Source organism: Triticum aestivum, chromosome 4B, assembly GCF_018294505.1.
Source record: "Triticum aestivum cultivar Chinese Spring chromosome 4B, IWGSC CS RefSeq v2.1, whole genome shotgun sequence".
In the NCBI taxonomy this organism is placed as follows: domain Eukaryota; kingdom Viridiplantae; phylum Streptophyta; class Magnoliopsida; order Poales; family Poaceae; genus Triticum; species Triticum aestivum.
Genome location: NC_057804.1, coordinates 475,479,764 through 475,489,589, shown reverse-complemented (window position 1 = coordinate 475,489,589; position 9,826 = coordinate 475,479,764).

The window sequence follows — 9,826 nt, the reverse complement described above, 5'->3', positions numbered from 1 at the left end:
AGTAATTGCTTAGTTGAACTAGTTAAATTAATAGAACTAGTTGAACTAGTTTTTTTAGTAAGAATTAGTTTATTTTTATTTATAGTAATTGCTTAGTTGAACTAGTTAAATTAATAGAACTAGTTTATTTTTAGTAAGAACTAATTTATTTTTTAGTAAGAACTAGTTTATTTTTATTTATAGTAAGTGTTAAGTTGAACTAGTTGAATTAATATAACTAGTTTATTTTTAGTAAGAAAATTTAGGTATATGAGATTTGATGATCTAATTAAAATTTTATTATAGGACTAGTTTATTTTTAGTAAGAAAATTAATAAAACTAGTTTGTTTTTTATGTCATTATCGCTTTGTCATCAAAGAATGCTATATGAGATTTGATGATCTAATTAAAATTTTACTCGGTGGAATATGCAGGCTTAGTCGTGTCTCCTTGGAGTGATCGTCATCCGAGATACCTCCACTTCCTCTACACCCGAGTCGGTGAGCTAAAAGTCCACCTCCTCCTTCCCCACCTTCCTCTAAATACAAACTAGGGTATTTAGTTATAAGATATATTGAAATGTTTTTGTCAATATTGAACCATTGAAATGCAATGAGCACCAGTTTATGCTCATCTGCGAAGTGTTCATTCATTTCCGAGTGACCTATGTTTTGCCGAAGTGTTAATTCATTTCCGTTCCGGCAAATTTCAGGCTCTTGATATGTCCTATTTTAGCAAAGGTCATGCCAGATTTTTCTATGAATTTATGCATGACTTGTGCTAGAATATGTAAGAAATATCGAGTGCCCCGGATTTGCTAGAAAGAGAATTAAACGACATTTCGAGTTGACTTTAAGTCTATCGGGGCTCCATACATGATTGTCCAAAAATCAGTGAAGGACAGTCTCCACCATATATGAGAGAAGAATGTCGACTGTTGTCGTGGGGATCGCTTTTCCTTCTTCTCTTTGTGCTAGACCTTTTTTATGCACTGGGGGAAGAAGGATTAGCGACCATCATCGACGGTCGAAAAATCGGTGATGGAGTGTCCACCATATATGAGAGAAGAAGAATGCCGACTGTTGTCGTGGGGGTCGCTTCTCCTTCTTTTCCTTGTGCTAGATATTCGTAATGCACTAGGGAAAGGAGGAGTAGCGACCATCACCAACGGTCGCAATATCAGAGAGGGAGTGCCCACAATATACGTGAGATATGAGTTTAGGAAGGAAGACTCGCGGACCTAAAGTCAACCCGTTGCATATTGAGTAATAGTGATCTGTGTGTTGAGTTCCCTGGTAGTTGCCTTCGGTCGATTTTTAATTAATGTTTCAACTATGAACATAGGAAATGTCTGACGACGAAAAGGAATTCGGCATGTGCGAATACTGCGAAGACGAGCGCGGCCTGTGCGGCAGGCCTCACCTAGTTGGTGGTAGGTGCTTCAGCATCAAGCTGGATGACACCTTCGAAGTGCATACAGTAAGTCACAACGACAAGTCTTTTTTCATAATTAAGCATGACTTCTGCTTCTTTTGCTTCAACTTATAATTTATTTTTTTTACTATTCTACTAGAGTATCCCTTGCCATGCAAGAATATGTCTTGGATAAGGTTGGTTTCAGTACTATGGAAACTATGGAGGTAAAAAGAGTTAACTTGAGGACCGAGCATGGTTATAGTTTTCCCGCAAAATTATACAATACAGACACCTACACCCATTTTGAATGCAAACAATGGAGAGCACTATGCAAGGCTTATGCATTTGAGCCTGATATGCTTATGACATTTGATATTCGTCCGGAAGATGATACTGAAGATAATATCGACATCTGGGTCGATGTGCAGACGCCTCCAATTCTACCATTATATAAGTTTCTCAACCATATTTATGTGTTGGATATTGTTTATTCAAAAATATTTGACAACTAATTTCTATTGACAACTTATTTTTATTCAAGCAAACATGTCCAGTGTTTGGTAGATAGGACCTACCACTGTCCCGGGGCTGAACTAAACTGCGAGGAGACAAGTCATTATGTTTCATGGCTTGAGGATCTTCATACTGTCAAGACACATTATTTTCCTGGACTTAGAAATCTTAGTACTCAAAACGTGCGATCAATAGTGCTCGTAGTGAACTACGGTCACATCTATTTAGGAAAGATGGTAAGATTTTTACTATTTGTCCTCAGTGCACCTTTTGCATACATTATTTTTTAAGCTAAACTTCATTGCTAAGTATGTTACTACGATGTTCTTCAACAGGGACCCCCGATGATAGCTGTGCCGCAGTGGATCGAAACTAAAGGTCGCATGTCCATGGTTAGCATACGGCCAAGACTTCCTACATTCACATGAGTGCATTCGGGATTTCTAGAAGCGAGCAAGTCTTAATAGTCAAAGACTGAAACAAAATTGTGGAGGATCGCAGAGAAGTACTTGGGGGCAGCAATCAGAAGAGCAACCCACAACTAGGAGACATGTTCATCTACATGCTTCAATACGAAGAATCAGGAGCGCTCCACATGTGCTATGCTATTTTACCTGAGAGAGAGAGCAGCAGGAGTGATTAGCTAGCTAGAATGAGTGTTGGTGGTGATGACTATGATGATTAGTATTAGCTAGTGTTGGTGGTGATTAGCTATGACTATGATGATTAAATAGTGTTGGTAGTAATAACTATGATGATTATTAGCTACTGTTGTTCGTGATGATATGATGCAAGAGTTTTTGTATTAGGGATTTTTACATCTGTGCCCTGGTTCCTTAGCTCTACTCATTCATCCCCGCGCTCTTAACTTTTGCTCAATTTCCCCCACTCCCTTGCCAGAAACCCTCATAACTAGGCACAACGGACATTGCCGTCGGGTCAAAGGCTTGACCGTTAACTCTGACTAGTGGGGCCACGCTGGACTGTGTCGTCCGTTCGACCTGACAAGTGGGGCCGCGTTGGGTGGTGTCGGTGTTCGACCATTGGGCCGTGGTTTCGTTGGGCCGTCCCTTTTATTAAACGTCTGCGCGTGCCGCCAAGACAGAAGCCTGCTATGCATGCACCCAGCAAACCTTGCCCGCATGCATCAATCGAGCTTGCATGCGCCGATGTCACGATCCCATGATGCATCGACCGAGCCTGCATGCGTCGATGCGTCCGCCACGATGCACTGACGGAGCAGCTTTCTTGCACGCCAGCCGCCACGGATGCAGCGACGGTCACTATCGCTGATTCCTCTCTTCTAGCTAGGTGGCTACATATTTGTGGCTTGTGTAAAAAAGAGCCACTCCCTTGCTTAGTCGTACTCATTCATCCCTACTACCAAATCTTACTTGCATGCACTAGGTGGGTACTAACAAGGGAACCCTACTAACAAGCCGAGCTCTCTAAGAAAATAATCAACAAATATGTAGTCCCAACTCCCAATATGTAGATAGGGCCAACAAGCCCATAGCACGATCACATAGCTCAAACTAGGAAGAACTTAATAATAGAATAGATAGAAAACTTAATAATAGAATTTAAGAAAAGGGCCAACAAGCCCATAGCAACTCCAACATAGTTCATAGACTAAAAAAAGATAAAGGGTTTAGAACCCTAGCCGCCGCCTTCTCCACCTCGCTCCTCCTCGGGGCGCCCTTTTCACTGCTCCTCCAGGGCGTTCTCGATGGGGTACGGAAGAGTGTGCATGCGCGTCGTGATGGGGAAGATGTTGTTGTACTCCGTGAACCTGTTGTGGGTGGTGAAAGCAATGAACTCGGAGCCACACTAGAACACCCGGTCGAGGAGGTAGAAGGCGTCGAATGTGTTGGTGAAGTGGGCAAGGAGAGTAACAACCACCCGGTTTTGGATGACCTCCTCAACGCGGAACATCGTTGGAGATCCCCTCGAGAGGTGGTGGTAGCCAAACACGAGGAAGAACTCGGTGAAGTTCCTTGCGGTCCTCAACCTTGATATCGCCCACACACGTAGTGTACGATCAACGTACACATCGGTAGGGTAGAGCCTCTCCGGCACGGTGGGTGGGAAGCGGTAGGTTGGTCCGGTGTACTGCATGGCTGAGGGATATGCAGAAGAAGGAGAAGGGGTCGAAGAGCAAGAAGGGCAGATGGATGAGGGATGGAAGAGGCAAAGGGTGGCTTAAATAGCCGTAGTGCTGCGTGTTATTTGGTCGTGGCAATAACAGAGTCAAATGTGAAGTTAGTAGCCCATTTTCAAACCCACGGCATAATGGGGAGTGTACACGCGTGGGAAACGGTGGTTTGAAAAGAAGAAGAAAAAGAAGCTAATTGCACGTGTGGGAATCCGTGGTCAAACCCTATATTATAATAAAAAAGACAATTTTTGAAGAGCTTGTGGCCATTTTGCATGATAAAAATAAATTTGGCCCATAAAAATTTGGTCATTTTGCATGATAAAAAGAGAGAGAGGGCTTGTGGCCATTATACAAATGCAAAATGACCCATTTTTTAATAGTTTGTGGCCATTTTGCATGATAAAAATAAATTTAGCCCTTATAAATTTGGTCATTTTACATTTGTATATAACAAAAAGAACTAAATTTTCTATGCAATGTCAATTGTTGTGTAATTTCAAATGATGCAAAAAAAACAGAGCCAACACGTTCACAAAAAACAGAGCCAACATGTTCACAAAAAAACGACGCGATTCAGCAACCCAACTAGAGCTTGGTTTCCTTTTGGGCCCAACACCACCGTTTTTCGTGGAGTCAGTGGTGGGCGAGCAGCCGAGCACAACCAATAGGATCGCCTCTCGCGGATCGCCCCACGATCCAATGATGCAGAGTCGTCCTTGTGATCCAACGGCCCAGAGCCTGCACGTAGCCTGCCCACGGAATTTCTTCTAGAAGACCACATCCGAGGGCTGTCGCTTGGCGCCAGGGTATGATAGGACGGCTACGTTGGGAGCTAGGGTTAGGCGAAACCCCGCGGGGTTTAGAGGAGGTTTGAGCTGGTCAACAGGGTTACGAAAGCTTTGACTAAGCATAACTAATTAAAAAAATCAAAAAAATATGAAACCTTCGCCGTACCTTGTTTTATAAGACAAACTAACGAGGAAAAATACTAAACTTGATCTATGGTCATTTTCATGAAAAAAAAAACCTAGCTGGCATGATCGAGGTCAAATGATCACCATTAATTTAAAAAAATCAAAAAAAATTAGAAACCTGCCCACAATGTTGTCTTATGTGACATGTTACCAACCAAAAATCATAAACTTGGTCTATGGTCATTTTCATGAGAAAACCTTCACACATATGAGCTATCACCTACAAGATTTCATAGAGTAAAGGAGATGAGGTAGGGTTACCTTCTGTTTTTGAAAATTTAAAAAAATAAAAAAAATCACCAAAGCTTTATTTCAAAGTGAATAAGAAGGATCTGAACTTAGTTTTAAATTTTTCATATTTTAAACGTGTTTTTAATATTTTTTATATCAAAGCATATTTTTTAAAATAAAATGTAAAAATATGAAGATTAATTCAAAAAATAGTGAGACTTCGAATCTACACTATATAGATTGAATAGGTGTTAATACAAAACATTTTACTCATTTAGAGTAGGTCCAAAAAACTTGATTACAAATGGGCTGTTTACCCTAGCCTGGGAGCTCATTTGGAGCATATTTCTCAAATTCAAATTTTTGTGACCTCGTCTAAATCACCTCAAATTTTGCACACATGATCTCCTACACAAACATAGATAGTTTGCCAAGGGTTTATTTTTTTTGCATTTTCTTGAATTTACACAAACATACATAGATAATTTGCTGGTGGGAAAAAGCATGCATTTGATTTGATTAATAAACATGAGACCAATAACATGTGTGATCAGTGAAGCAACACTGAAACAACATGTGTGATCAGTGAAGCAACACTGAAGTGATTAGTGAAGCAACACTGAAACAACATGTCTGATCAGTGAAGCAACACTGAAACAACATGTTTGATCATTGCAGCACCTAAACTCTAGTTCACAACATCTAAACAGAACTAACCATACACCACAGGCAAATATAAGGACAAACAAATATAGATAGAATAATACGTTACTAGCATCACCATAGATTAAGTTCACACCATAAACTGCCCATTAAATTTACCATAAGTAACCGGACCCTAAGTACCCAAAAGATTAAGATTCAGTTCACATCATCACACCATCACAACATCATCACATCACTTCACGCCAGAGTCAGGGCCTTCGCGAGCGCAGCATGCTGCCCCCTGATCTTGTAGTCCTCCCCACAGATCGCTACATCCTCTGCATTCAAATAACACATTGATCATTCGTCATGCACACACATTGAAGACCACAGCTAATATAACTACATATTGTGCACAAATTTATATACTAATGAATCAAATTTATATACTAATGAATCAAAAACCCTGCTACGTCTCGAGCTTGCGTTGGATTTCCCCGAAGAGGAGAGGATGATGCAGCACAGTAGCATAAGTATTTCCCTCAGTTTTTGAGAACCAAGGTATCAATCCAGTAGGAGACCACGCGCAAGTCCCTCGTACCTGCACAAAACGATAACTACTCGCAACCAACGCTTAGGGGTTGTCAATCCCTTCACGGTCACTTACGAGGGTGAGATCTGATAGAGATAATATTTTTGGTATTTTTGGTATAAAGATGCAAAGTAAAAAGTAAAAGCAAAAGCAAGTAAATAAAGTGATGGAGATTGATATGATGAGAATAGACCCGGGGGCCATAGGTTTCACTAGTGGCTTCTCTCAAGAGCATAAGTATTCTACGGTGGGTGAACAAATTACTGTTGAGCAATTGACAGAATTGAGCATAGTTATGAGGTTATCCAGGCAATGATCATGTATATAGACATCACGTCCGTAACAAGTAGACCGAAACGATTCTGCATCTACTACTATTACTCCACTCATCGACCGCTATCCAGCATGCAACTAGAGTATTAAGTTAAAAACAGAGTAACGCCTTAAGCAAGATGACACGATGTAGAGGAATAAATCCATGCAATATGATAAATACCCCATCTTGTTATCCTCGATGGCAACAATACAATGCGTGCCTTGCAACCCTTTCTGTCACTGGGTAAGGTCACCGCAAGATTGAACCCAAAGCTAACCACTTCTCCCATTGCAAGAACTACCAATCTAGTTGGCCAAACCAAACGGATAATTCAAAGAGACTTGCAAAGATAACTTAATCATACATAAAAGAATTCAGAGAAGAATCAAATATTTTCTATAGATAAGCTGGATCATAAACCCACAATTCATCGGTCTCAACAAACACACCGCAAAAAGAAGATTACATTGAATAGATCTCCACGAGAGAGGGGGAGAACATTGTATTGAGATACAAAAAGAGAGAAGAAGCCATCTAGCTACTAACTATGGACCCGAAAGTCTGAAGTAAACTACTCACACTTCATCGGAGGGGCTATGGTGATGATGTAGAAGCCCTCCGTGGTGGATGCCCCCTCCGGCGGAGCTCCGGAACAGGCCCCAAGATGGGATCTCGTGGATATAGAAAGTTACGACGGTGGAATTAGGTTTTTGGCTCTATCCCCGATCTGTTGGGGGTACGTAGGTATATATAGGAGGAAGGAGTACGTTGGTGGAGCGTCAGGGGGCCCACGAGGTAGGGGGCGCGCCCAGGGGGGAGGGCGCGCCCCCCACCCTCGTGACTGCCTCTGGCACTTCTTGGAGTAGGGTCCAAGTCTCCTAGATCACGTTCGGTGAGAAGATCACGTTTCCGAAGGTTTCATTCCGTTTGGACTCCGTTTGATATTCCGTTTCTTCGAAACACTGAAATAGGCAAAAAACAGCAATTCTGGGCTGGGCCTCCGGTTAATAGGTTAGTCCCAAAAGTAATATAAAAGTGGAAAATAAAGCCCATTATAGTCCAAAACAATAGATAAAGTAGCATGGAGCAATCAAAAATTATAGATACGTTGGAGACGTATCAGGCATCCCCAAGCTTAATTCCTGCTCGTCCACGAGTAGGTAAATGATAAAAAGAGAATTTTTGATGCGGAGTGATACTTTGGCATAATTTCAATGTAAATCTTCTTAATTGTGATATGAATATTCAGATCCGAAAGATTCAAGACAAAAGTTCATATTGACATAAAAATAATAATACTTCAAGCACACTAATCAAAATAATTATGTCATCTCAAAATAACATGGCCAAAGAAAGTTCATCCCTACAAAATCATATAGTTAGGCTATGCTTCATTTTCGTCACACAAAGATGTTCCCAACTTCTATACCCCTGATGACAAGCCAAGCAATTGTTTCATACTTAAATAATCTCAAACTTTTTCAACCTTCACGCAATACATGAGCGTGAGCCATGGATATAGCACTATGGGTGGAATAGAATATGATGATGGGGATTGTGTGGAGAAGACAAAAAAAGGAGAAAGTCTCACATTGACGAGGATAATCAATGGGCTATGAAGATGCCCATCAATTGATGTCAACATGAGGAGTAGGGATTGCCATGCAACGGATGCACTAGAGCTATGAATGCTCAACAAAAGAAAACTAGTGGGTGTGCATCCAACTTGCTTGCTCATGAAGACCTAGGGCATTTGAGGAAGCCCATCGTAGGAATATACAAGCCAAGTTATATAATGAAAAATTCCCACTAGTATGAAAAAGACAACTTATGAGACTCACTATATGAAAAACATGGTGCTACTTTGAAGCACAATATATGAGACTCACTACATGAAGAACGAGGTGCTACTTTGAAGCACAATATATGAGACTCACTACATGAAGAACGAGGTGCTACTTTGAAGCACAAAATATGAGACTCACTACATGAAGAACATGGTGCTACTTTGAAGCACAAGTGTGGAAAAAGAGATAGTAGCATTGCCCTTTCTTTTTTGGGCCTTCCTTTTTTTATTTGGCCTTTCTCTTTTTTTTATTTGGGCAATGCTCTAATAATGATGATCATCACACTTCTATTGATTACAACATGAGGATTACAACTTGAAACTAGAACAAGGTATGAATCTATATGAATGCCTCCGGCGGTGTACCGGGATGGTGCAATGAATCAAGAGTGACATGTATGAAAAATAATGCATGGTGGCTTTGCCACAAATACGATGTCAACTACATGATCATGCAATGGCAATATGACAAAAGTAATGTATGTCATAATAATGATGAACGGAATGGTGGAAAGTTGCATGGCAATATATCTCGGAATGGCTATGGAAATGCCATAATAGGTAGGTATGGTGGCTGTTTTGAGGAAGATATAGGGAGGTTTATGTGTGATAGAGCGTATCGTATCACGGAGTTTGGATGTACCGGCGAAGTTTGCGCCAACTCTCAATGTGAGAAAGGGCAATGCACGGTACCGAAGAGGCTAGCAATGGCGGAAAGGTAAAAGTGCGTATAATCCATGGACTCAACATTAGTCAAAAGAACTCATATACTTATTGCAAAAATTTAGAAGTCATCAAAAATCAAGTACTATGCGCATGCTCCTAGGGGGATAGATTGGTAGGTAAAGACCATCGCTCGTCCCCGACCGCCACTCATAAGGATGCACAAGCCAGGTACACTTCATGTTTCAAATTTGTTACACAACTTTAACCATATGTGCATGCTACGGGACTTACAAACTTCAACACAAGTATTTATCAAATTCACAACTACTCAACTAGCATGACTTTGATATTATTACCTCCATATCTCAAAACAATTATCAAGCATCAAACTTATCTTAGTATTCAACGCACTCAAAAGAAAGTTTCACATATCTTGAACACCAAGTATATTAACATTAAGCAAATTACCATGCTATTAACGACTCTAAA